This window comes from Gymnogyps californianus, chromosome 3, assembly GCF_018139145.2.
Source record: "Gymnogyps californianus isolate 813 chromosome 3, ASM1813914v2, whole genome shotgun sequence".
Classification (NCBI taxonomy): Eukaryota; Metazoa; Chordata; class Aves; order Accipitriformes; family Cathartidae; genus Gymnogyps; species Gymnogyps californianus.
Window position 1 is genome coordinate 1,783,910 of NC_059473.1, and position 26,869 is coordinate 1,810,778.

At 44.2% G+C, this 26,869-nt stretch overlaps 1 protein-coding gene and 1 long non-coding RNA gene across 3 annotated transcripts in view; both read left to right on the forward strand.

Moving 5' to 3' along the window:
- The first annotated feature begins 3,482 nt into the window (after positions 1-3,482).
- LOC127015020 (uncharacterized) lies at positions 3,483-18,934 on the forward strand. The gene is made up of 3 exons (XR_007766264.1): positions 3,483-3,654; positions 15,495-15,627; positions 18,790-18,934. It is a non-coding gene; the product is annotated as an uncharacterized LOC127015020 (long non-coding RNA).
- A 5,086-nt stretch (positions 18,935-24,020) lies between these two features.
- The window catches only part of SPTBN1 (spectrin beta, non-erythrocytic 1), a 136,311-nt gene continuing 133,462 nt past the window's right edge, over positions 24,021-26,869 (forward strand). Inside the window, exon 1 of one of the 2 annotated variants that reach the window (XM_050894809.1) lies at positions 24,021-24,067. The gene's annotated coding sequence lies outside the window, so the exon portion shown is untranslated. Of the gene's footprint in view, positions 24,068-24,500; positions 24,530-26,869 lie in introns of those variants that run through there. The other variant, XM_050894810.1, reaches the window with a different exon arrangement.

Below are 26,869 nucleotides of genomic sequence, written 5' to 3' on the forward strand. Positions count from 1 at the left end.
CAGTGAAATGGGGTGGTAGCTTTCTTAGACCTTAAAGAAAATGACCGTCAAAGTCACTGAGAGTCTTTGCATTAGCATTTTGTGATGCTGGATTGGGGTGAGGTTGTGTCCACAAGATGTATGTCACCACTGTAGCCATACAGGAGGACCACAAGATGCTTGTGGTACAGTGCAGCAGGGAGGCAGGGCAGGGAAGTGAACATTGTGGGTAATGGGTGAGTACAGGCAGTGGCGAATCAGAAACTTTCAGCAGTGTTGAAACTAATTGAAGCAAGCAGAGAGAGTGAAATGTGCAGAAAAGGACAGCACATTCCTGGGAACATTATAGCAAAGACACTGAGACAAACTCAAACCTGAAATAAGCGTGAGTGACTCACATGGACTTCAGTGGGAGCTGAAGCTGTTCAGGCTTGTGCAGAGGTTGGTCCAGTTTAGCATAAATTATTTTCTAGGGCACAAATGAGAGCATCTCTACTTGCCCAAGGAGTGTTTTTTATTGCAAAAAGCCTCTTGTTCCAATTCTTGAAATTTCCCACAATGCCAGCTGAGCTCAAGGCACTCCAGCATCTGTAAGGCACTGCTCTTGAGTGTCAAGGAGATAACGATCTGAGGCCAATAAGCAGAGTTTAGAGGAACAACACATACTTGACTCTGTTATCATAAATTATCCCATATCCTTCCTACAACACAAGTTGCCAGGCCATCCAGATACATCTGCAGGGTAAACACATGTCCATAATAATTGAGTGCTTATGCCCTGCTTTGTTAAGCCCTCTACTAGTTCCAAAGTCAGTGGGGGTAAGTAATAGATCCTCCAGCCAAGTGAGATGATTGTATACTCATTTACATTTCAATGTCTGCATTGCTCTTCCAGTTCACAGCTCTTTTATGGCAGTGTTGATGATATCTGGGCACTGGGAACAAAGTGACAGATCTGAAGGCATATGTCTGTGTGCTAAGCTCTTTCTGTGGCAATTAAAAATCACAGTACTTTGACCCTTGAAAACCTTATCTTCAGAGCTGTGAAGCTTCAGAGGCGCTAAGCACTGACAGCCTTGCTGCTTTGCCCTGTTCTCCAGTCTCCACGTACTTTATTCCTTTTGCCTTCTTAAAGCGAGTATAGCAAAATGTGTGTGTGTGCAGTGGTCTCGGTGGTACAGCCTCTGGTGCCACACAAAAGGAGCATCTGTCTTGATCGTAGTATGAGTAGTCTGAGTACTTAAATGACAGGTCTGTGCTGAATATCAGTCTTCATTAGTAATGAGCAGAGATTCCCATGCAAGGAGTGGGAATTTTAAGATTGGCAAAACTATGAAATTGAGACAAGTTGATTACTAGGGCTTACTGCTAATTTTAGGCAAATTTTCAACATTTGGCTAGGCCTTTACCAGTCTTAAAGGAGCTGTATGTTCATACCAAAATCCATAACCTTCAAAGCCTATAGACCAGTGTTACTAGTTCTGATGAGTAGGGGGTCACTTCATCACTGAAAAATGCTGCAGAGCCTGCAAGCAACTGTGCACTGCTGTGGTACTCCCTCCGCAAGTCAGTGCGGAAGTGCTGCAGAAGCATAACATGCAAATGCAGTATTTCTATGTGATGGCAGGACATCTTATTGTAATTACTTTGGAGGGACTAAGAGATTTGGGAGGCTCCAAGCAGTCAGGAAAGGGACGGAGAGGATAGGGTGTGAAGATCTCTTAACCACTTCCTCAGTGTTTGGTGCATGACTGTGACTGCGTGATTTATTGTACCTAAATCTTAAGTGGAGGGTATAGGATCTCAGAGCTTTGGATTCCAGCACAGCAACGTATGGGGCTAGAAAGAGGCACAGATAGATCTAGATCCACAGAGGATATTCACATTGCTTGAGCCCATGCACTGTTCCACCTTTAAATTATGAACAAAAGGCCTGCTTTAAATTGCTAGGCCATTTTCCCACCAATTTTGCTGTTCCTTAGAAGAGCCATAGTTTTTTGCTCAGCTGGCTGCTCATGGTTTAAACATCATTTATGCTCACTTCTTTCTCTTATGACTGTAAGAATAACTCAGTCTTCTCCATTAGACAATTCTTCGATATTAATTGCAGGTTTATTAGCTTGCTCAGAAGTGTTCATTGTTTGCACAGCTGAGCTGTGTATCTCGGGAGAAGATAAATAAATGTTCTTGTCCTAGGAAATGTCAGTGACAGACTTTCAGGCTTAGCAATCAATTTACACTGGTTCTTTTCAGATGAGGGAAGGCAGGACATTTGGTTTTGGTTAAGGAAAATCCTTCCTAGCATCGCTGGAGGTGGGCAAAAGAGCAGTTTGTGAGAGCCACAAGGCCTGGCTTTGAGCAGTGGAAAAATACCCAAAAGAGCTAGACATGGCTGAACGTTTCCTAAACAGAGCTGCAAGAGAGGAGAGCATCTGGTGGAATTAATTGCCTGTAATTTTGTTGAGGTGATGGCTGAGTGTGAATGGCTGCAGCAGAGCAGAGATCAGAAGGATGGGAACAGGTTTTGCTTTTGCACCAAAAACTGTAACTGGTAAAGCATCTCAAAAAAACATTAAAGAGGAGCCACATGCAGAGACTATCTTAAGCCATTGATATCTCCCAAAAAGCTTCAGTTGCTAAGAAAACATATTCCAGAAAGTTCAGGTGGCTGTGCCAATAAATGACATAGATACATTGTCTGAGACTTCCAATTCCCCTTTTTCAGAAGCTTGTAAATGTCAAATTTGAACTCTTCATACTAAAGTATCTTGCCCTGTGTGTCAGGCTCAAGTTTAACTTGCTTTTGCTGTGGGTTTTTTAACTTTCAACTAAAGCACTTCAGCTCTTTCTCACAACAAAGTGTGTCCCATGTTATATGATCTTTTTTATAGATTGGTTAAACTTTATTGACTTGCTGTTTAGGAAGGCAGTTACCACAGATGTGTGGTTTACCACTTCTGTGGAAGTAGCCTGAATTTAGTCATTATAAAACCTCAGAAAACCTGTAACACCATCTACCAAGGAAAGACTTGTTAGAGTTTGTCAGCTAAGTCAGGGAAGAGGCTGTTGGCACTGAGTGTGTTCTGGCACAGGCCTGCCTCTGAGCAGACCATCATGGCAATTCTTCCTCCTACTGATGGGCAAAAGCTGTGAGTTATGAAGTGCAGGGGAACACTGTTTCCTGTCCTCTCACTGATTCCCTGGCTGCTACACCAGCTGCAGGAAGTAAAAAGAGAAAGCAGACTGATCTTAGTTGGGAGATAGAAATAAGGAGGGAAGGAGACCTAATCAGAGGAGTAGGTAAGGGACTAAGATGTGGCACAGGTGGGTGCAGAGCTGGGATTTAGGACCAGCACTGGTTTTCCAGGTGGGGTAAAATCTGGAGCCGAAGGTGAGCAGAGGGAAGAATCTGGGACAGAGAAAGGCAGGAGAGGAATTAGATGGAGAACCAAGGGAAGGAGCATGTAAAACCTATTAAAATGCTCTCCCCGCAGAACTGTGTGTTCCTGAATCTTGGTGCTGCTGTGCTGTCAGGAAGTACCTGCGAAGCCCACAGCGGTGGGTAACTCCCTCTCCTGCGCAAGGCTCGGCCAGAAGGCAACGTATAGCAGTCTTCCAGTGCTGCAGTTCCTGCTGCTGAAAGCTTTTCCTGGGATACCACTGAGCGTTGTGCCTGTGAGTACTCACAACTGCCATTGATTCCCTGATGTAGGGGAGGTACTTGGATATGTGGTGTCCTGGATACAGTTCAAGGTTTGGATGGTGTGTGATGAAACAGCCCTTGAATGACTCAGTGAGTGAAAAGTGCAAGACTGCTTGAGCACTGAGCGGGGAATGGCCTGATCCAGCAATGATAGGCAGCTTGGAAGCCAAACTGAGGCTGCACGGACGTTTTCTAACCGGCTGCTGCTGCACAGGCTGCTCTCGGGTATCTGATGTTCACGAAGGACAGCAGGTAGCCAGGCAAGGCAGTTAGAAAGGCAAGGCAGTCTGACTAATAGAGGAGGGAGGAGACAGACCTTTTAGGGATATATCAGGGCAAGGGTGAGGGCTGGCAGAGTGGAATTTAGTAGATCAGCATGAATGAAACTGGGAGGTTTCATGGAGCCTGAGTCTGACTAGATAAACAGGTAGAGATTGGAAGCCAAAAACTGGGGATTGACTGTGAGGGCTAGGAAGCAGTGGGGTATCTTAGTTGTGAACATCAGGGAAAAAAAAAAAGCCTAGCAAAGAAATGAGAAATGTGGTGTTAAGAGCAGAAAGGCAGGCATCGAGTAACATGTAGAAAATGAGGAGAAAACAGAGTATCTACCCGTTGCTATTGGGGACCACTTTTCCTGGAGACAGAAAGAAGGCTGGGGCCCAATGGAAAAAATAGTGTGTAATAGTTCATAATACAAAGAAGGCTGAACTAAAATTGCGCAAGCAGCTCTTCATCTGCAGAGGTGGGAGAGGATGCTGAGAAGTTAATTAAAGTCAGAGGAGTGGTTTGGTATTTTTTGTTTGTTCTGAGGGGTTTTTTTTTTGTTTTCAACAAGGAGGGTAATTACTGCAACAATGTAATAGGCTACATAACAAATGACTAATGAATTCTCTTCCTCTTGGAACCTTTAAGTCTCCTAGGAAAGACAAACCTAACTGACATGTAATCCAGTTTACCCAAAATTTATTGCTGGGGAAGGAAATGATGATTGGGGACATTGTGGCCTATGTAAGAGGGGCATTCATGCAATTATTCCTAGTTGTGAAGTCTCTGATCCTTGAATTCTGGCATTTCTATGTGTGGTGTGCTTGACCACGACTTTAACGCTGTTCCTTTTAGAGTCAGGCTTGCATGTGCGTGTGGAGCTGCAGAAAGGAGCAGAAAAGCTTTTACAGACTCGGTGGCAGCTGAATCAGTTCTATTAGCTCCTATCTGCTGCACAGGCGTGGCCTGGCAGTGTGAGCATTGCAGGAAAAGCCAGAGGAGGGGTCATTTGGGTAGGGCCCAAATCTCTCCTGGAGTTCCAAGGTCAACAGGGACCAGATGATGCTAGAAGACGCTTTTGGCTCTGTGCCTGCTTGGTCCCATTTCCAGCATTCTCTATGTGAATCGCCTGCTAAGAGGAAGCTGATCCTGCCCTTCAGGCATATGTTTGTCCCTCGTGACAAGGAAGTTCTCCTGCAGCCCAGACATAGGCAGAAACGATGTGACAAAGGAACAGGGAGCAGAATAGGAAAGGCTGGTGGAAGAGAAGGAAATCTCATTTTTCTTCTAAACGTGAGCATTATATTGGAGCCTTGAAATATGCCTGAATGAGTGAAATAATTTGAGAAACCACTGGAAAATCTACTGCAGAGGGAGTGGCTGGCCTGTGGGCTCTGAGCAGTGGTGTCACAGCAGGCATCTGCAAGTGTTTCACCACACTGTACAGTGTCTCTACGTTGATCTTTTTGTGCAGGCAAATGTGGGGCTCATGCACAGGTTGGGGGGCAGCTGCAGAGCTTGCAGGCAGAGTCTGCAATTGCCAGCTGAGCCTGTACCATTTACAGTGCTGACTGCTGAGAGATCAGCACCTCTTGAGGCAGTTGCAAGGCCTGTGTCTGGATGGTACAGTTCTGCTGTTGGCTCTCATGGTGTAGTTAAAGATATGGAAAATAAGAACAGAATCTGGCCTGTGATGTCCTGTTAATGCTAAACTGCCTTATAGATTGAGCTCCTTATTGCTGTGATCTGGTACCAAGTGGGTCACCCCTGCCCTAGTGTGGATTTCTAACCTGCTCTGCCTGAGTCAATGGTGGGAGGAATATTTCTCTTGTTTATAAAAACTGCAAACACATTTGGCAGAAGAGCCTCCTCTCTATTTCTCTCCTCTTTCCTCCTACTGCACCCAGTTCTCTCACCCCTCCCTCTTGCCCGTTCTGCTTGGGAGCAAGCTGCTCCTAGGAGGGGACAACCCCTCCCCATCCCCAGCAGCCATCTCTCAGTGCGGGGGGGGGCAGGCAGTTCCTGCCCTGGGGCTGCCAGGAACCAGCAGCCCAGGGTGCAGGCAGGTGACCTGGTGCCTGCAGGCCAGCTCCCTGCCTGCCTCTGCCCTCCTCCCTCCTGATGTGGCTGGAGGAGCAGGGAAGAGGGAGTGCAGATGGGAGAAGGTGCATGCCTTCCAGTCTACAGTCTTGTCTGGGGCTCCAGCACAAAAACCAGAGCCTGCTGGTGTTTTGGAAGGAGGTGGAAAGTCCACAGCTCCGGCTGTGTCTTGGGTGGAGACCTGTCAGCCCTGAGGAGTGGGAAGCAGGCCAGTGGGCTGGGGCCAGATCCTGTGGCCTCTGCTATCTTCTGGCATAGAGGGCTCAGCTCCTCCCAGCTCTTGCAGCCAGTATATGCTGCTCCCTTGCTGCACCTACAGTAAACAGGAGTGTTTTTGTGTAAAATCTGGTTTGGATTTTAAAAAAGATCTCTACTGAACTTCTATTAAAAGATATCTTGATTTCTGCAAAAGCTGGGTGGATATTCTGCACAGACCTGCTTGCCCACAGCTTGTTCACTGATGTCATCAGGTATTGGTGAGACCCTTAGCTGGTGCAAAACTGCTCCACTGCCTGTAATGAAGTCATGCCAATAAAAATCTGAGGGATGTCAATACAGTATGAAAATCCCACTGTCCTGCTTTAGGATGTGCCACCATTTGGGCTGGATTTTAGGGCAAACTTTTAGAATACTTGAAGAAGTGCATAGAGAAGGAAGGGAACATTGTGGAGGCTGTGACTGAAGGCCTGTCAAAATAAGAATCTCAAACACAGGTCTGGGTGTGCCCTAGGGCTGGGAGATAGGCTAAGCAGTTCTCTGGGATCTCTTCCACTCCAATTTTTCTCTGAGTTCAAGGCACTGGAAAGGCAGACTCTCTTTTGTTTTTCATCAATGGCAGTTTTCTGAAGAGATATACAGTGAAAAGCAGCTGAGAAATGGCAGGCTGTCACCTGAGAGAATCTCTCTCCCTTTCAGCTATTTTGGATTCCAGATAATTCCATCTATGTGCACACATGAAAAAGATTCTGTCCTAAGAAATTGGATGAGGTTACCAAGTCCAGCCAGCACTCTGAATTCATATTTGCAGACCTTGGAGGGTTCTCTCCATGACACACGCATTCAAAGCCAACCAAGCGCACAAACTTTTTTCAGAACACATAAAAACTGTCTTATAATCATTTCTTCATGCACTGTCTCTGGCACCACAAAAATCTTATTCCTTTTAAGTATGGGCAAGGTGTTAATATTCTTGGCTGACTGGAAACCTAACAAATACCTTTGACATCTAGCTTGGCTGTGTTTCTTGTTGGATCTGCCAAGCATTCTTTAGATGTCAAGGTCTGGGATTTATATGCTGGGAAGCGCATGATATTTTGAGGGCGTAGAGTTAACCAGTTTTGCACAAAATGTACTAGTTATGTAAAAGTAATATTTTAAAATGAAATTGGTGCCTTATGGAAAATCCTAAGTACAGAACCAGGAACCAAAGTTCTCTGTTTATGCATAGTGCAGATGCAGCCATAGGACTCGGTTTGCAGGCTTCTCCACCCTCATATGTTACTGTGCTTCAACCGTGACCTGAAGGGTTCATCTGAGAGGTAAAGAGCTAATCAGATTTCCACGTCCACTCTCCTGACAAGAGTTTCATCTGTGGCAGAGTCTGTTTTGTTTTCTACTTTGGATGTCTGTGTGAAGATCTCGTTTCCAAAAGCCTAAGTAGCCAGATAACCACAGGCATTTTGCAACATAGACTAGTGGATTTCTCCCTGAAGTTTCATTGATTTGTGTTTGTAATCGGAGGAGAAGAGAGCTTTATTTGAGGTGGACATCCTCCTCTTCACTTGGACCACCCACTCATTTCACTGCCACTGTTGCTAGCCTTGAAGTTCCAAATCCCCCAAACTAGGTCCTCCTGAAAAGGAGGTAGACTTGAATCTCATGAGGCTGAAGAAAAAAGGAAGGTGGGTGAACTTTTTATATTTGCTTTTCAGATTTTCAGCTTTCAGATGTCTCAGATGCATTTTAAAGTATTTTTCAACAGCTAAAAAAGAAAATAAACTTACTTTTTCTTTGATGGGTAGAACAGCATGACCTGTAAAGAGATGTGATATTCTTACACAATTGCTTGACTCCAGTAGCAGGGTCTTCAGACAAAATGTCAAACATCTTACAATTCCTGATAAAAATGTAAGTGCTGGCAACATGGCTACTCTATCAGCTCTGTCAGGAAAAGACGGCTGTGTGATACGATGCCTGTAATCTTTATTGGCTGGAGCATGAGCCAGAGTTCACTGTGTGCACAGCAGCCTTTTCCTGGATCAATGTCCTCACCAGGAGAGAGCTGCTGTTGCTCTTCTTTTTAATTAAATATAATTTCTCCCCTAGTCCTTCAGCTCTTGCCCAAAAGCATGATGGTCTAACTCTTCAAAGTGAGGCAACTGGAAAACTGAATTGTGATAGTATATTCAAGAAACGGTATTTTGTCGGAAAGCATAACTGTGAGGCCTTGCAAAGACCAGTTGCTTCCTGTTTGTCTCCCGTAAACACCTGGTGGCATATCTTGGGAACAGGCTGCCCGTGGGTGAGTAAAGCAGGCGCAGCTGCCGATGCTGCAGCTAGAGTCCGTGGGTGGCGTGATGCCAGTCTCTCTCAGAAATGCTGTTACTTCCAAAACCACTTCATTTGGGGCAATGCTGGCTTTCAGAGCCTTTGCAACCTCTTTCATTGCAGAGAGGAAGGGAATCATCCATGAAGCTGGCATATTTTCATGTGTTTGCTGTGTGGATCGTGAGACTTGTGAAAGTGTGTGTTTAGACAGTGACAGATTACCTCAACCCCCAAATCAGTCTCTGGCTCGTTAGAAGAGGAGCTGTTAAAGTCTACTGTGCTAATAAGTTTCTAAATATTGTTTTGAGTTGGCTTGCTTTGAGACTGCAGGCTCCCAGTTCTGCTGGGGGGTCCTATGTGCGAGGAACAAATCAAACCCACAGAGTAGTTGGTCTGTACTGGGAACTTCCAGTGAGGCCAGCAGGGACCTGGCATGCAGTGAGCTAGTTATGGCATGGAATATTTATTAGAAATGTATGTTTTCAAGCAATTACTATCTGCCTACCTTTTAAAGCAAACTGTCTCTGTTCCTTCTAGTCCTGCTAGCTAAAGGTGCTACAAGGAAGGAAGAAATTGAGCCTTTTTTTTTTTTATTTTTAAACTAAAAAATAATTGTTTCTGAGATCTGATGGCAAGTAGCAAACAAACAGCCTTTTTGTAACTGTTATAGGTACTGAAAAAATGTAAATATCTTAAAAGGTGGAGGCTCATGGTGGGCCACAGGGGTTCTTATGTACAGTGGTCTTATCTGTTGTCATTATATGCACAACTAAAGTATATTTGTCATACTTTTAGTTAATAGAGAGTAAGATATTTCTGAACAACAGCCATGGAATGGAAACTGAGGTTGTTATTCTTGCCACTGGCTTTTCTGAACTGTAGCAAAGATCTGATTGGAGGCTTTGAACTTTAGAGTGTAAAAATACATTGAATGAATATGCCTTTACTGTGAAAAGCAGATACGGATTATTACTAAGTACATTCCATAATGGAAAGTCTCCATTTTTAGGGGGATGTGGATCCACCCTGAACATGTCTTTGTTTATTTGTAAGATTGTTTCCTGTTTTTTCTTATCACAAACTTTCAGCTGTGAATTAAAATAAAGAGGTAGGCTATGACGTTACAGTCTCTAGACAAAGGGATGTGAAGAGGCCTTTTCATCAACACTTTGAAGGAGTTGGACAACTATCTAGGGATATATGGAGTCAGAGAAGACTTCTACAGCTTCCTTCCGTAACTCAGTTGTTAGTTCATCTCCACCGAAGCAGAGGGAATAAGAGCAACAACAAATCTGGGCTATTTTACAGTGATTTTTAGCCTGGTTTCACATGGAATTACACATCTGTGTCCTCCTCTTCCCCAGTATCTTTTGGAGCTGCTGGCCAAAGTCAACAACATTTGACTGAAAGGGAGAATTTTTGGCAATAATTAAGTTCTTAACAGTTTCGTAAAAATAGGAGGTCGGGGAGAGCGGAGTTGGATTTGAACATTTACACTTTTGCCCCTAATAAATCTTTTGATCCTTTCACCCATTCCTCCTGCATAGGTTCTATGAGGTTTTTGTGCTAAGGATTTAGGAAAAATAAATGACATAATTCAGCTGTTCTACTTGGAGATGAAAGAAAGTCTTTATTTGCATTAACCTATCAGCAGGTGACTCTTTAGTTTGTAGGTGTCAAAAGTGAAGTGAATGAAGTGTATGCACATTTTTTTCTTTAAGGCGAGAAGGAACCACCATGATTATCTAGTACAGTTTCCACAGCACAGGTAGTCAAAGCTCAATGAGTAATTTCTTCATCTGGCTAGAAGTTCCTGTTGAAGCCACAGGATCGCTTTCAGAAATGCGTTTTATTCTGGTATTTGCTAGAGAGCTCATGACATCTCAGTGCATCCCAAAGTGAACCGTTCTGATAGTTAATTACTCACATGATTGGAAAAATTTGCACTTTATTTGTAGTGAATTTATCTACCATTATCTTCAGCAGATAGATCTTGTATTTCCCTGATGGATTCAAGTCTGAAGTGTATTCTGTATTCAGTGCATACAAAACTGACTAGGTAATTTCTTGACCTCTACTTGATAAATTAGAATTAATATCTTGATTTGATAAATGGCATGCTTTTTAGATCTAAAATAATTTTATATTTCTTTCTGATCCTTTCCCTGTATTCAACTTTATTTTTCTCAAGAGTAGCCCACAAAAGCAGGTGTAGCATTCCAGCAGCATTCACAGTAATGACAGAAGTAATGTCATCCTTTTCTCCTGGAAAACAAAGGAGAGTAGGAGAGGGAGTTGACCCAGATTCTTCCCTTGTCATAATGTCAAAGTCAGTTATGAAGATTTCTGAATGTGTAAAATTTTACATTACTCTTCCTTCTACCTAAAGTTATAAGGAAAACACTGATGAAATAGATCAGCACATCTCCATTGATTTCAGTGATCTTTATGTTAGTAGTGAGTTGGGCCTCCGGTGATAAAATATTTAGGTCTATCTTAGGATAGAAAACAGCATGGATATGATTCATGGAAAAGCCTTCTGAATAAAAAGACGAAGCAAGTTCCACACTTTACAGTGTGCTCCTTCTTGGCATATGAAAAGCTTAGGCATCTTTCTCTGCTCCTCTGGCCCAAGATGGATCAGTCAAAAAAAAAAAAAAAAACCACCAGTAAAAATGTTGTGAAATAAAAAAAACCCAAAAGCAACCCAGGAGTTTGTGCCAACCAGATTCTTCAAAGGCAAAGTGACTTTTCAGGTGGGTTGCATGTACAAAAATGAGATGCCTCTGAAAGAATCCAAACATTTTGTCAAAATCAGCACTTCATTACAAGCCATTGAAGCTGGTTTAAAGCTTCTTTGAGAGCTGTTCACTGAGAGCATGAGTCATTGTGTGCGTACAGAATCACATAGTGATTTATACAGCCAGGGAGGGGGGTGTTACTGGAGACCCTTAAACAAGATGGAAGTGTAATTTACATGTTGGGTACAACTAATTGCAAGTGTAATTGCAGCTGAAATCTTTTACCAGGCCTGAGCTGGTGGCAAATACACAAGTTTTAGTTATGCTGCTGTGATGTGTCTGTCTTTCTGTGGCCATTGCAATCAAATGATAGCATTTTAAGAATGGCAAATTCAACTACCTAAAGTAATGTGGCCGCAGCTGTTCACTCTGTTCCAGGCAGTATGTAATGTCCTCAGCGTGTTCCTGTTGTGTGTGCAGCTTTCTTGTCAGCCAGCACAGAAAGACATCCCATTCTTAAGTGAGTCTCTTGAAAACATGCTGAAATGCTTCTCCCAAAGACCTTGCAACATGTGCAGCGCTGATTCTGATGGAGGGGGCCAGCAGTGGCTTGTGGTGACCTGTGGAGCAATCATGGGGTCCGCAGCTTTGTAAGCCTCCGGCTCTTGCTGTTGGCTGATGAAATGACCCTTCCCTTGCACAGCTGCAGCACTGTCCTTGGCACCCTCTAAGCAGCCTTGGGTGCTTGTTGCTATGTGGGAATGCTCTGCAGAGTGCCATTTACCCATATGGATTCATCTGGACAAAGAAATATAGAAAAAATTGTCACCTTTTAAAGAATGTATCTGAATCTGGAACTTGTTTCCATCTTAGCCTCTTCAGGAACAACTGTTCCGGGTAGGGCACTGTCCAGGCTGCTTTCCTGTGTCAAGCAGTTCAAGGTTATAAGTCGATAAACATTAGCTGCTCTAGAAGTGGCAAAACATGTAAGAAAAATGGGTGAAATGAGACCAGAACTCGAAGGGCGAGCAGACCAGGATAGTCTCGAGTGCTGAAAGAGGAATAAATGAATTATTGCCATCACTACCATTGTCAGAGCCTTCTGACAGCTTGGCCTGACAATGGTGAGAACTGCAAGCCATAGAAGATAGCAAAAGGGAGTCCCTGTTAGTTAAATAATGAATCTGTATTATCTCAGCTTGAGCTGTCCCTTACTGTGGGACTGATTTTTATTTGAGAGCTGAGGCCCAGATTGTAAAGCAAACACTTATTCATTTGCGTTACATTTCTGGATTCCATAGAGCATGTCAGAAAATAAAGTAGATTTGTGAGGCCACTCTAGTGCAAGGTAGAGAACAAACAAGGCAAAGGGAGTCTGGGAGGGAGCTGCCTACCCCAGGGTGCTTCCTATAGTAACAATGTTTTGCTCTGGGAGGGTGCAGATCACCTATTACACAAGTCTTCCAAGGATTATGTCTCTTCTTAACACAACAGAAGAATGTGGGAGGCAGCAGTCTTATACAGCATTATCACTGGCTTATGTCTCAGGGCAAAACCATGACCTGAGTCTTGTTTTTGGGTTTTTTTTGGTTTTTGGTTTTTTTCTTTTTCTCCAGAGGTCCAGGAAGACATGCATCCTGAAAGGACTAATGACCAGACTTAGATGAGGTACCACAGATTCTATTTTAGCTTCACTGAAAACACACTCTCATCCTACAGGACAAACATCTAGTGTTGTGGGTTGGATTGTTTCATTAGCTGAAGGACCATGATAACAGAGCATGTCTGGGCTTGTGAGGCATCAGGGAGCAAGAGGTGTTTTGGTTTTTGGGTTTGTTTTTTTTAGAATTTTTCTCCTGTATGCTTTTATTAATATGCCTTAGTCTGGCTCTTGGGGTATCTCTGCTGAAACAAGAAACTTGTTCATTCCCTGGCATCCCTGCTGGGACCACTTACTTGTGTATTAGTTACTGCCACTGGTCATAGTGTATTATGAGCATCTGGCTGGTGGGAAGTGTTCTATGGCCATAAAAAGTGCTGGCTAGAAGCAATACCTCTCTCCTGACTGCTAGATTAGAATCTGAAGGGTGAAAGGCTCTGAACTATATTTCCCATCCCCAAACCTATTAGATGCTTAGACCTAACTGTGATTTTTGGTGAAAGGGCTTTACAAACAAAACACAGATACCAAATAGTTCTGTGATGTATATTTTTATTGTTGACTTGCACTGTATTCATGAGAGTAAAGAAAAAATACAAGGCTTCTCCTCAAGCAGAAGCAGAATATACAAACGTGCATGAAGTTACCACTATTACCATTGGGGTTTTTTAAATTTTTTTTTTCTTTTAGGTCCCTGTGGATCTCTTGTTCTAAAATGAAACAAAAATAGCTGAAGATCACAAAAAATGACTGCATTTTCATGCTGTATTCCTTTGTCATTACATTTAACCCTTGTTTTCCTTTTATATTGTACATTATAAAAATGTAACTGCTATGTATATAGATTTGTATTCCAAGTGAAAAGTGCACACTGAATTCTTCCACCTTAATTGGAAAGATGTAGATTACTTTCTCTGTTTTCACCATAGGCCTGACCTAAAGCTCAAGGTAGGAAACTTTCAACAGGCATTAGCGCGGGCCTGCGTGTCACAGACACTAGAATGACTTTCTGCGCATGGTGGGAAAACAGAATTTTCCATTCTATTATTTTCCTTTTTAAAAGGACATGCAGTATGTACTGGGTTATTTTTTAAATTATTTATACAACTGTATCCTGACAAGCTACAACTTCCTCCAGTATAAACATAGCTACTGTTTGTTTCTATAGTGTTTAGCTGCGTTTCTAAGGTTGGGAAGAACCATAATATGGTGTGGTGTATGCTTTTCAAAAAATCCCCCCATTTATTTTCTCTAAAAACTTTTGGTCAGATTCTGATCTCAGTTACACCATTAAATCAGTGGAGCTGCCTCGTATCCAGCAGTGGGCCTGAGCTGAAAATAGTTCCTAGCAGTCTCTCTGCTGGGAGCAAGGCTGGGTAGATACACGGTCTTGTATAGGGCTTTGCTAGGAAGGCTGTACTCTGCATGTGTACACACATGTTTAAAACACTTTTATCCAGCTCAGTATACTTTTTGGACATTCTTCTTATGTGAGTTGCATAAGTTATGGTTCCTTGAACCACAAAACGTATTTTATGTACCCTATGGCTTTGGTTTTGCTCAACTTTGTACCTAACCCCTGGATCTAACCATTCTTGCATCCTCAGAATCTCCCAAATAAGATCCAAACATTGTGAATTTAGGCTATTGTCATAGCAATATGTATTTTGAATAACTATATACATTTTCCAGTGAGTTCCAGGCACTTGAGGGGAAAGCTGCCATCACAAATCTTTACCACTCTATATATTTAATCTTGAAATTCTGGCATCAGACTCTTTTGTCATATATTAAAGGCTATTTTTCTATTCTAGGCTTCCATTTGCTAGAGATGATTGAACCACTGTAATTTATTGATTTGTAAAGTGCTTTGTGATATCTTGAGTGTGAATGAAGAAAAAATCAAATTCTGGTCTGTCAGGTGCTTAAAAAAAAAGTTCATCTCTTGGCTAAGAAAATCACTATGCTGTCACCTGTTTTTGTGCTGACATTTTTCATGGGTAGCACAAAGGCTCTAAAAGCGCTTGGGGATTGGGAAAAACAGCACAGGCAGCCTTTGATTTTTTATAGGGCCTCTCCTTCCCATCAGCTATCCCACTTTTCAAACTTTCCTGATAGCCATTTTGGTTTTCCCCCCAAATAAAAGCCTTTTATAAGAAACTGGATTGCCTGCAAATTCAGAAACCTCTGGATTTTTTAATGAAATCCAAACCTCAGTTTTGCTGCAAAGGATCCCATGTGGGTTTGGAACTGTTGCTTACACAGGACTAGAGTGCAACATGGTGTTTTCCAGATAAGTAAGAATAGGTGTGCTGAGTGCATCCTTGTGCAGCTGCTGCTCTTAGGGACAAAAAATGGCACATAACTTCTGAGATGTAGATGATCCAATCTGTCTTGACAGGCTAGCAGGAGATTTTCCATCAGCCAGTGTTACTATGGCCTGTCACAATTTACTTGGCTTGTAAAATTTACATTAACATTTTTCTACTAATGTCAACAGCTTGTAACAGCAACCTGGATAAAAAGTCATAACCTTTGAAGATGAGGTGAATATTCAGTTAACTGGAAATAAAGCTGCCTTCCAGGAGACAGGATTCCTGGAGAGGAAGTATGCAAGAAGCATCACCTGCTGTGTAAGTTTTGCACTGGTTTTTTTCTGATTTTGTTTTTGTTTCTAGAGGATGAATGTATTAAACAATAGCCTTCTAACTTGTTCTAGGCTTTGGCAGTTTTGGTAATATCATACACCCTGAAAGACAGGAATAAAACATTGTGACCTCTGGCTAATTATAATAAAGATAAAAGTTGAGAGTAAGAGCCAAGGAAACTAGCCCACAATTAAGGTTTAATTCTGCAATTCAACATTCCCCTCAGCCATTCACTAATTCTACTTTGTGATGAAATTTCTAACAGATGGCTTGGATCCTATAGGCGTGGATGAACTGTTAATAGCAGAATATTAGCAGACTTCTAAAACTTCTTCCTACCTTAGCTAGCGTGCTAATGACGCAACAATCTTCCCTCAAACTACAGGCAGGGTTTGCAACAGTTTGATATGATTAAGCTCATGCAAAAGTGATTGTTTAAGGAAGCAGTGAAAATGGTTAAGTAAATGTTGCTAGGTACAGCCTTGGAGGAAGAACACTTCCCTTCGTATCCCTTCTGCAAAAGACTAAAAATAGTATTTTTGACTTTTTTTTTTTCCTCATGTAAAAAAGATGTTTGGACCTTGAATTCAAGTGCATAGGAGTAAGCTTCAAAAAGCTTTTCGAAAGTACCACACCAATGGGGGGAAGTGAAGTTTTGCAGAAAACGGCTGCTCTAGAATAAGGAGCAAGAATGTATGAAATATCAGATCTGCTACTTTGCATTTCACGCTAGTCACTATTTATAGGATGATCAGTGAAGCTCGCTTCAGACTTCATTTATAAATAGATGAGCATACATTTCCCTTCTATGCCAGAATTTTCCAAACTGCAGTTTCATGCTTCCCTTGTTCTGATGAACATTGGTGGTTTGTGGACATGTGGCTGGGCATTGATAGGGGGTTGATAAAATTGTATTCAACAATAGATTCACCTTCCTAGTTAGCAAATGCTGCATGTGCAGTATATCCAATCCCACTTTGACAGCGATGAGGGAATGTAGAATCTGCCTGCACACAGACAAAATGCTGATGACGTTTTTGAAAATAAGACCTGGGGCTTCTAAGACACTCAAGAACTTTTGACTGCAGTTTGAAAGTCAAATTTTACGAAAGGATGGCTTACTGTGTGGAATTTTGAAGAAATCCCGCAGTCTGTGCCTTAAGCCCTTAAAATCTGCTGTACTTGGCTGCTTTTGCCTTTTTATTTTGCCAGATCCCTTCTAAGACAGAATCTAGAAGTTCTTTGCCATTGGAGCAGCCCCACACCCACCAGATAGAGACTGACAGAGTTACACTTAAACTCATCGTGCTTAGTCTTCATTGCTGAGAGTTCATAATTTAGAAGGCAAATGTTACAGGTCAGGACATTTTTTGAATAGGCAGTCTTTCATGGAAGCAGGTGAGAGATGTCTGCTAAATGAGGAAAGGGGAATCTTCTTAAAGCTTCCACAGAATTAAAAGTTAACAACTTGCACTTGCAAACCTGCATGTGAGTAACAGCCCTGGTGTGGTGTGTGTGCAGGATCTGACATGGAAGTAATATGCGTAGGAGGTAGCAACTTCAAGCTGAAGCTTTGAACATTAGAGCAGCCTATTTCTTCTGGTAAATAATTCTTGTTAATATGCCGCTATGGGAATCATTTCATCCATCTACATGGTATTAGCATTACAGCAGTGAGAGCAGATGACTGCACCTGGATGACGTTCCACTGATGTCAGATGCATCCCTGTACAGGCAAACATGGTCTGCCTCCATGGAACTGAACAAGGCATCATAGGCTTAACAATTAAAACTGAACAGTATCAGAGCAAGGTGATGACCACTGAAAGTATTTAAAAATGCTTTACCTTTTCTAACTTGTTTACGCTGATGGGTTTTTGGAGTATGTGCTCATGTCTTAACCTGACCTTTACCCAGCTACAGTTTCTATAGGAAAAGTAAGCATATTGTCAGAAAAGGGAATAAAATCTGGGAGAGGAGCTAAGAATTTAACTCCCCCCCCCCCCCCCCCCCCCCCTTGTATTGCACTTGGCAAAGATGACTAAATTGGGTTCACTGAAGTTCGCTTTTTTCTCTCTCTTGTATCTGCCCTAGAGATCTGTATTTTCTGCCACATTAGTAAAAGAGGCTACTTTGCTGTTGGTTTCTTCAGCCATTTATGTCTTTCCATATCTGCATTTGTTCTTGTTACTTGTTGGGTTTTTTAAATTAAAAAATCCAAATTTGGGTGTTAAAAATAGAGACATTGTTATCCCACCAAGTAGTTAATGGACCAGCTGTTCCAGTATAACCTATCCAAATACACATTACAACTTTCTGTTTTGTCAAATTACACAGACTGGCTAATGTGTATTTGTCTAATGCACCTAGAGGAAATAGAGGAGTAAAATTACGGTTAAACACCAGAAAAGAGGAAAGATAATAGAGAACAACATTTGGCAACAAGGGGGAAAGCTTTTTTTTTTTAAAGAGAATCATTCAGATTTTCCTGGGACAGATAAATACTGAGGCTTTTGATCAGCATACCTCACTATTTCCCTTTTGGTATGCGTGAAGAAACCTTGCTGCATTAACACCTTTAAGGCACGGGACTGATCCTCAAACTGCTGCACCATGAAGGATGTTTTGAAGGGGTAAGAAACTTACAGCTGCCCATTAGGTGTTCCTTACTAAATGTCAGGCTGCTTCAGGGAACGTTTAGTCTGCAGTCAAATGTGCATCTCCAACTTGTACGTGCAACCCTGCCACGGATAGAAGTTTGCTAGCTGAGTGCTGGCAGCAGGGTAGCCTTGGCAGCACACAGCTCAGTGCGTGACGCGAGTGTTACCCTACTTTCCAGGGTGGTTTTGTGCAGCAGCCCTTGGGCCTCCGCTGCTGCAGCTGAGTTATTTATTGGTGTATGAGCTAGCTGGGGTAAACCTACTTTGTGTCTGTTTGCACAGCTTCAGGCATACCTTTGACTGCAGTTGTAGACATTCTCTGTGATAGGGTTTCTTCTGTATGGAGCCTGCAGGGACATACAAGTAGGTCCCAAGACACTTTTTAATGTACTGACTTGAAGACAATGGAAATGTCTGCAAGGGATGTTGTGGTACGCTGGCCCTGTGCCTCTACCAGTTCTCGCTAATGCTTCCTGTCCCTCCACAGTGCTGCAGGCCCAGCACCAGGACTCCTGCCAGGACTCCTCCTGGACGCTGAAGATTGCCGTGGTGTTGGCACGGAGAGCAGGAAGGCCATCGTTTCTTCACACTGTCAGCATTTCCACTGCTGACTCTGGTGGCGTGGGAAGGAGACGGCAACTGGCTAAGGCCAAGGCAAAGGCTTTTGTAAGTGCCCTATGCTTCAGTCATTTTCCAGGGTTTGGTATGTTGAGCATGTGGATAAGTAGGCCCTAAGCTCATGGGAGCTGATGGTAGAGAAAATGGCTAGGAACAAATACTGTGGGGATGGGGTAGGCATAAAGCAGTAGAGGTGTTTGGGGAGCATTTAGGTTAACAGAGAGAAATAGGACTTTCTCAGCAAGAGAGTATTCCTAGACCTCTGATACGCTACCTGAGAGCAGAGCTCCTAAGGGTCTCCATGTTCCTGCTGTTTCTTACCAGTAGAGACCCTGCTTCTGTCACACATGCCTTTCGTACCCATGGTAGGTTATTGTGAACTACTGTGCATGGAGACACCCTGGATGTGTGTTTATTTCCTGATGCAGAATTCTGGGCTTGTCAGCCTCATGGGCTGCTTGTAGAGAGAAGGGGAACCAGGGAGTGAGGATCTAACGTGTTTCTCATGGCAATGACTGTTGGGAAACAAAAATACACTTGTAAACAGATCACAGGGAATGCATTGCTATAAGGTGTTACTGAAGGTAAGGGTGTAGCATAGAGCTGGGTGTTCCTAAGATGATGAGAAGAAAGAGTTATGTGAAGAACAAATGTTTGTGATAGAAAAGCTGTCGTGCTTCCAGACAAGTTGTGCACATAGTGAGGAAGCTAAGAATTTTTCCTTTAGGCAGGTTATTGCCCATCTTTGATTTTCCTCTCAAGATCTTGGCCAAGTCTGCTGTGAGACAAAGCACTAGTCTAGATTTGTGCCTTTGAGCCTCACTGCGTGTTTAAAACTAGGCGTTATGGGTGGAGGAAAGGTGTGTCTGGTGGGAGGAACGTATCTCCCATCTCAGTCATACTGTGAACCTGTGTAACTGGAACTTTCTGATAACATAATGCTTTTTCAGTTTAATGATACAGCTAGGAAGTTTTTTATTGTAGTATGAATTTATTTGTGTGCATTTCTTCTTTTTGGAAATTGACACCATCCTTAAATAGAATTTTTCTAGTTTTAGTATTGCCTTAACAATTGTGACTCTTAATATCTAATCTAGATATGCTGCTTTTGCTTCTGTTTGGAAATACTCTCTTGCAATTTCATTTCACACAAAGATGACTGAAATGCCCTAGATCCTGAAAAGAGTAAAACCCTACACTAAATTCTTCCATTTTGTTTTGAACAGTGCATTAGGTTATTTAAACTATAATTTTATTTTAAAATGATCTTTCAGAGATTTTGGAATGTGTTTACCTTTACACACCTACATAGTGTTTTCCTCTTGCTGAAGGTGTTAATATGCATATGGGTATGTTTCTGTGGGATGAGGACCAGACAATATTGTTGAGCAGAGTGGCTTAGTAAATTTTCAAAAGAAAAAAAGATTAAATATTTCTTGAATTGTAAGAAATCTATGGCTGCATGGACAAAATGTGTGAGAGAAAAAAAACCTCGGGCTTCCAAGCCAAAGCTAACTACAAAGTAATGGGCAGAAGGGGAGTGACTTCACCCAGCATTGCTTTGCTGACCCTTTCCACTTCATTTAACAACAGTTTCTAATATGGGCATTCATTCTACTGCTTTCAGTTTGATTAAAGGAGTGGGAATGTGGCTGTCAGTGTGAACAACCTGTTTGTCTAACTGGGTTTACTTGCTGGTGTTAGGAAGCGCTGGTATTTTAACTTGTAAGTATTCCCACCTTAACTGTCACAAAGTTGTAGGTTTTGGCTTTCTAACCCTGTGAGCTGAAGGTTCACACCGAAAATACTAAGAAATATTTGCAGTCATCTTTTAAATGAAAATGGCATCCTCTCTGTCAAACCTGCAGATGCTGTTTCTAACCATCAGTGGCAAATACCTGCCACATTCTTTACAAAATGTGGGCTCTTTAAAAGGAAGAAAATGACTGTCAGTAACTGGGATAACTGGTTGGAGCCCACAATGCCCCTGCTATTCTGGTTCTTGCTTCTTCAGGCATTCATTCCTACCCAGTTATTTCCATGATAATCGATGGCCCACCCATCTTTGAGCTATGTGGGTTAAGACAGACAGAATCTTAAAATATGCTGGATGCTCTTGCTCACTCCCATGTATTACAATCTTTTTTCCTGCCTGCTTGCTTGAGAGATATTAATAGTTGAGAGAAGGATGATTTTTTTTCTCATGTTTCTTAACATCCTAGCATTTGAATAATTTTTTTTATTTTTTTATATATATACACACACACATCATTAAGTTCTCTGAATTCCTATTGCTGATGGCTAGAGTAAAAGCAACATTTATGCTGGATCAAAAATCTGAGAAGTTTTATCCTTCAGAGCCTGAAATGTGAGAGAATACATATACTTATGCGCTTGCTAGTTTTTATTGTTCACAGCTGAATTATTCAGCTTTTTCTAAGAGCAAAACTCTAGTTGGGCTAACAGAAATTGTTTTGTAAAATATTTTAACATATCGTGCGCATAATAAAGAAACTGTGTAGAACTCTTCCTGTTATTTGGGCCAGATTTAGTGAATCTGTTGATCAGGAGCAGTGTCTTAATCCCGCAGATATTCCAGCTAATTTCAGTACCACTGTCTGGGGGGGTTCCAGAAGGCTGGAAAAATTGTTTTCATTTATTTTTCTTTCCTCTGTGTATATAACTTTTTAAAGTGATTGAAGCGATTGACTTGGCCTTTGTTACAGTAATCTTTAAGAAGGGTTTTGCTTGGAATTACTATTGTTGTTAAATTAAAAAAAAAAGCTCTCTTTACCTCTTTAGTTACCACCATTTACATTACATAGAAGCAAGTACCTTCTAGTATCTATCTGGAAGCCCTAATCGTGGGTTCTTATTGTACAAGATGCTGTACAAATAAAGCAAGCAAAGATGGCCTGTTTTAGATATTTTAGCATCTAAGAGTGCCGTTAGGCAAGATGATTGAGCTGATCTAACAGTGTGCTGCTGAAAGCCAGTTCAGCTCACTGAGCCACAGTTCAGCTCACTGAGCCGGCAGAGAACTGTTCTCTTGTTGTTGCTGAATTAGGTTGTACCAAGGTGGGGAAGGATCAGTGGACCACCAGAACCAGTGCAAGAGAGGAACAAGAAAAAAGGGGCAGAGGGACAGGGCGGCCCCTTAGCTGTTTTATTTTTACTGCATCCCAAGAACTGGATATGAACCACCACAGATGACAAACATGGAAGTACACGCTTAACTCTTGTCAAGATTCCTGTAGGCTTTATGGTGACAGAACATTTTAAAGAGGCTTTCTGAATGCCTGAGGAACTTTTCCCAAGTTTGAGGGACTTGGGACTTTGAGAGAAAGCATGAGGTTACTTGTCTCATATCCTGGACAAGTCAAAGGTAGATGCTGATACGGAATATGGGCAGGTACAGGGAGAGCTGAAATTGCCCATTATCAGTTTATGCCTGATCTGAGAAGTGAGACCACTGGAAATAGGTGGAGAAAAGGATGGCTTGTTCCAAATGACAGATGAGGAAAGGAAACATGCAGCAGCATTAGGAGCGAGTTCAGATAGGCAAGGGTGCATCTGTAAAGGATACAGAAAGGGATGCAGCCGAAACTGAAAAGTGAGGTGATGAGAATCTGCATGAGAGCATTGGCCACTCAGCTGGATAGGGCAGGGCAGTGTTCTAGGCCTGGCCTGCATAAAAAGAAAGGAGCCGAATCCAGCTAAGGATGGTGTCCAGACCAGAGGCCTGAGTGACAAGTAGGGTGGCGATATTGGCTGCTGTCATCAGGACAGGAGGTAGCAGATAAGTTACTGGCCTGTTTGATTGCGGTTTAGGAGCTCTCTTTTGTACATGTTGAACCAGCGGCTTGCCATCCTGCAGCTGCCAAAAGGGCAGAAAGAGATTTTTAATTTGGGTAAGATAAGACGCCTGGAAATAGAGAGGTAGATCCCAGAGACTGTTACTGAATGTGTATGTTACATGTTTATATTTTATGGGGTGAGTTCACCTAACAATAAGTACAGAGGGAATGATGGATTAAGTGTCCCATTTGGACTCCCACTGGAAATTGGGAGTATGAGGAGGATGCACTGAAGGAGCAGTAAGGAGGTGACTCTGGGGGGGGCAGTCTTGGAAAGCAAAGGAGAACAAAATATCAAAAAGATAATTTTGACAGGATGGAAATGAAGCAGTATTCCAGAGATTATGCCAGGAAGTGGATATTAGAAACTTTGGCAAAGCAGCTGCGTGTGAAGGGGCAGGAGCCAGATAAGAGGAAGTTTGAGATAGGTGCAGAGGAGAGAAACTCCAGACAGCAGTTAAATACTGCTTTTAGGAGTGAGTGTGGGGATGAAAAGCAGGAGCAAAGAGAATGATAGCTAACGAGGCAAATGAAACCAACAGTGGCTTGTTATTTCTGGTTTGTTGTTGTTTTGTTTTTTCTTTTTTTTAAAGATGGATAACGCTAGTCCATAGCTGTATTGCAAGTGAGAGGTTAGGGATAGCAGATGGGCGGGAATGAGAATGGGCCTGAAGGGGATGAGGACACAGAGGCAAGCAGAGGGGCTAGGATTAGCAAAGGAAACCTGAAGCAGAAATGTCTGCCTCTGGACTTGGATGGCGAAGAAGCGTGGAGGAAGGAGGAAAGGCACGCTGGCTATGTGTTAGCAGTTTTCTCTAGGGAGACAGGCAAAATCCTACCCAGAGAAGGAGGAAGAGGGGAAGTGCGGCAGAAGGGCGGCTGGGGTTGAGTTTCGGGGGATTGGGTGACACTGGCAAAGGGGGCTGTTTATGTAGGAAGGTGGCAGGATTGAAGCGGGAGAGGATGACTCTGCAGTGGAGGAAGTCAAACCCAGGATGGGATTTCCACTAGGAATGACAGAGCAGTGGGAGAGTAGCACTAGAGGAAATGGATGCTGGGGGTGAGCCAACATTGTCTTTGAGATAGGAGAGGGTGTCAGAGGAGGAGGAGCATGAAGTCTGGAGAGACCCAATAACCAAATAAATGTAAGGGAAGGAGAGCTGGGAGCAGTTGGCAGCAGTGGGGTAACATTCAAGGGAGGCTGGGAGCGAGGGCCTGCGGCGCGGCCGCTGCGCAGAAGGGGAAGATCTGGGGGTGACGGGTAGGGCGAGGCCCCACCAGCAGCACCAGGTGAGGCAAAGGACAGGCGCGGCCCCCCAGGACCCCCTCCGTGCCCCTGGGCTCCGCCGCGCTCCCCCGGCACCGCCCGCCGTTACCGGGGAAAGCAGGCCAGGCCCCCCCCCCCCGCCCCGAGCCGCTTGGCGCCGGTGCCCCGGTGGGGAGGGCGGCCCGGCTGCGAAGGCGCCGGGGACACCTGCCGGCGCCGGGCCCGGCTCCCCGCGCCGCAGGGCGGCGGCGGCCGCTCGCCGCCTCCGCAGGGAAGGGGCGCGGGGGCGGGGGGCTGCGCTTCGCCCCCGCCCCGCCGCGCTGTCCCCGCCCCTCGCCCCTCACAGCCGCCGCGGCCGGGCGGGCGGAGCGCAGCGCAGCGCCGCGGGGGCTGCGGGCGCCGCCGGTCACTCCCCGCCGCCACCGCCGCTGCTGCAGCCGCCGCCGCCGCCGAGCGGGGAGAGCCGCCGCCCGGGCAGCAGAGAGGTAGGGGCGGCCGGGCCGGGCCGGGAGCCGGGGGCGGCCCCCCCGCTTCCCGGGGTGTGTGAGTGTGTGTGTGTTGTGTGTACGGCGGGCCCGCCGAGGCGGTGACCGCGGGCGGCTCCCGCAGCCCCGCCGCAGCAGCCTCGCTCCGCCGGGCCGGGGCGGGCGGGCGAGCGAGCAGCGGCCCCGGAGCAGCGCGGGCCGGGTGCGGCCTTCCCCCCTCCGCCCCCAGCTCGCCGCCCCGGCGTGGGGCTGCGCCCCCCCCGCCCCCGGCGGGCTGTCAGGGCGCGGAGCCGCCCCGCCCTGCGGCGGCCCCGGCCCGGCCCGGCCTCTCCCCGGGGGCCGCGGCCGCCGCCCCTGCCCGCCCTCCCCGCCGGTGCCGCCTCTGCCGCGCAGCCGCACGCCCCGCCGCGGTGCGGAGAGCCGCGGGCGCGCTGCGCCTCGGGACCGCTAGTACTCTCATTTTATTTCTTTTAAAATACGTGTAATTTTTTTTCAAAAAAATTTTTTTTTTCTTTGGCCGCGGAGCGGAGGCGGGGGCCGCTGCGGGAGCGGGCGGCGGCGCGGCCGGTGTGTGGGGCGGGGTGCGGGGGAGCGCGGGCGGGGCGGGCGCGTCCGCGGGGCTGCGGTGGGCGCCCGTGGGGAGGCGGTGCGGACGGGCGTCCTGTTGTTATTGGGGTCTTAGCGGCCGGCTGTCAGGTCGTTGCCTGCTGCGGTGCTTTGTACTGTGGGAGCGCTGGACTTGGGAATAATGCCCGTACGGAGTGGCGTTTGCCTTTCGCAATCATTAGATGCGTTGCTTGGTTGCTTTCATCCGCTGCATTTATAGATTCTTGTGTTCCTTAAGTGAATGCACAGTTAAAAGGCACAATGCATGGACTTGATTTACGTTATCTCTTTTAGATAGCTCTTGCAGTTAGATAGATATAGGCCTGATTTAACAAAAAAAATATGGCAGACTTCTGCTAGATACTGTAAGACTGCAGCAGCTCTGAAAAATCCTTGTTCATGGCACTAGGGTCTGACGTTTTATTTAGATAGCCCTCTTTTAAGGCTGATTCTTCTGCTCTTGGAGTGATAATACTAAACTAGAGTGGGCAATTGAATTTGTAATTTTGATATCTTAATTGTGAGTAAAATTGCATCCTTGTTTAAAGAAGGTGAGTAGCAACCTGTATTTCTAGATTGTACTTACTCAACATTGTCCCTAGATATAAATGCTAAATGTTCAAAATCAGAAGCAGGATTACTGTAAGAGGGAATAAACATAAACTATTAAGATCCGGAGCATTCAGTACAGCCTTCGACCTTTATTGACAGGATAGAAATATTATGAAACCTGCTCATTGAACTGTCTAGCCAGTTCAGAAAAAATACTGTTATTCACTCAGCCCTGTGAATATGTTGTGCTGAAAGACATCTTGGGGAACAATGCTCCCCAGTCTAAGGATTGTAGAGGCAAGTCGTGTAGAGTAATTTATTTGAAGAGATAGCCATGTGAAAATGTCAAGGGAGACTGTGACTCCTCAGGCCATTGCAGGAAATCTCTGCTGGAAGAAGGACTTGCATATACTCAGAAGCCTCTGGAGGGAGAGATAGGAGATGAAAATGATAGGGGATAAAGAGCCAGGAAGGGTGGGTGATGGCAGCTAGATGCAATTTCTAAAGAATCGTTATTATGCCAATGGCATTCTTTTTTTCTTGCTGTTTATCGGTAAAACAGCAACGGCTGTTGTGATGCCTACATGACTTAGCAGTGGTTGTAGGGCTATGGGGATGGACTAGCGGGCTCACTAATGTGTCACAACGAGTGCTACATAGGCAATAAATAAAATAAGTAGGGAATATTTTGTTAGTTTATGCAGCAGCATAAAGTTGGTATTAAAAAAAGAGGTCAGGTTATGGAACAGTAGCCCGTTTTGTGTTTTTCTGTAATGCAGGTTAAGTGCAGTAAACGACGTTCGCTAAAGCAGGATGCAGCATTTTGGGATGAAATAGGAGCTTGCAGCAGTTATGTGGCAAAAAGCATTACAGATGCTGTTTCATCTCTATGGTGGCATGAATCCTGCAGCTTTTGGAATTACTGTGCATTACTGAACTCTGCCTGCACACAGAAGTGGAACAGAGAGAGGGCAAAACACTCATGCTACATGTATGGAGACCAGAATGCTGCCCCATGTCTCAGCTCCTTTTGAGTAGGCGTACCAAACCATTTTATGAAAGATGTTTTGTTTTTCCTTCAACATATATAAGATTTAATCAGTTAAAACCCCTTTATTTGGGTGGGCCTGTAATGCTCATTTATATTACGTCACCTGTCTAAGGATTTATTTTTAATGTGGG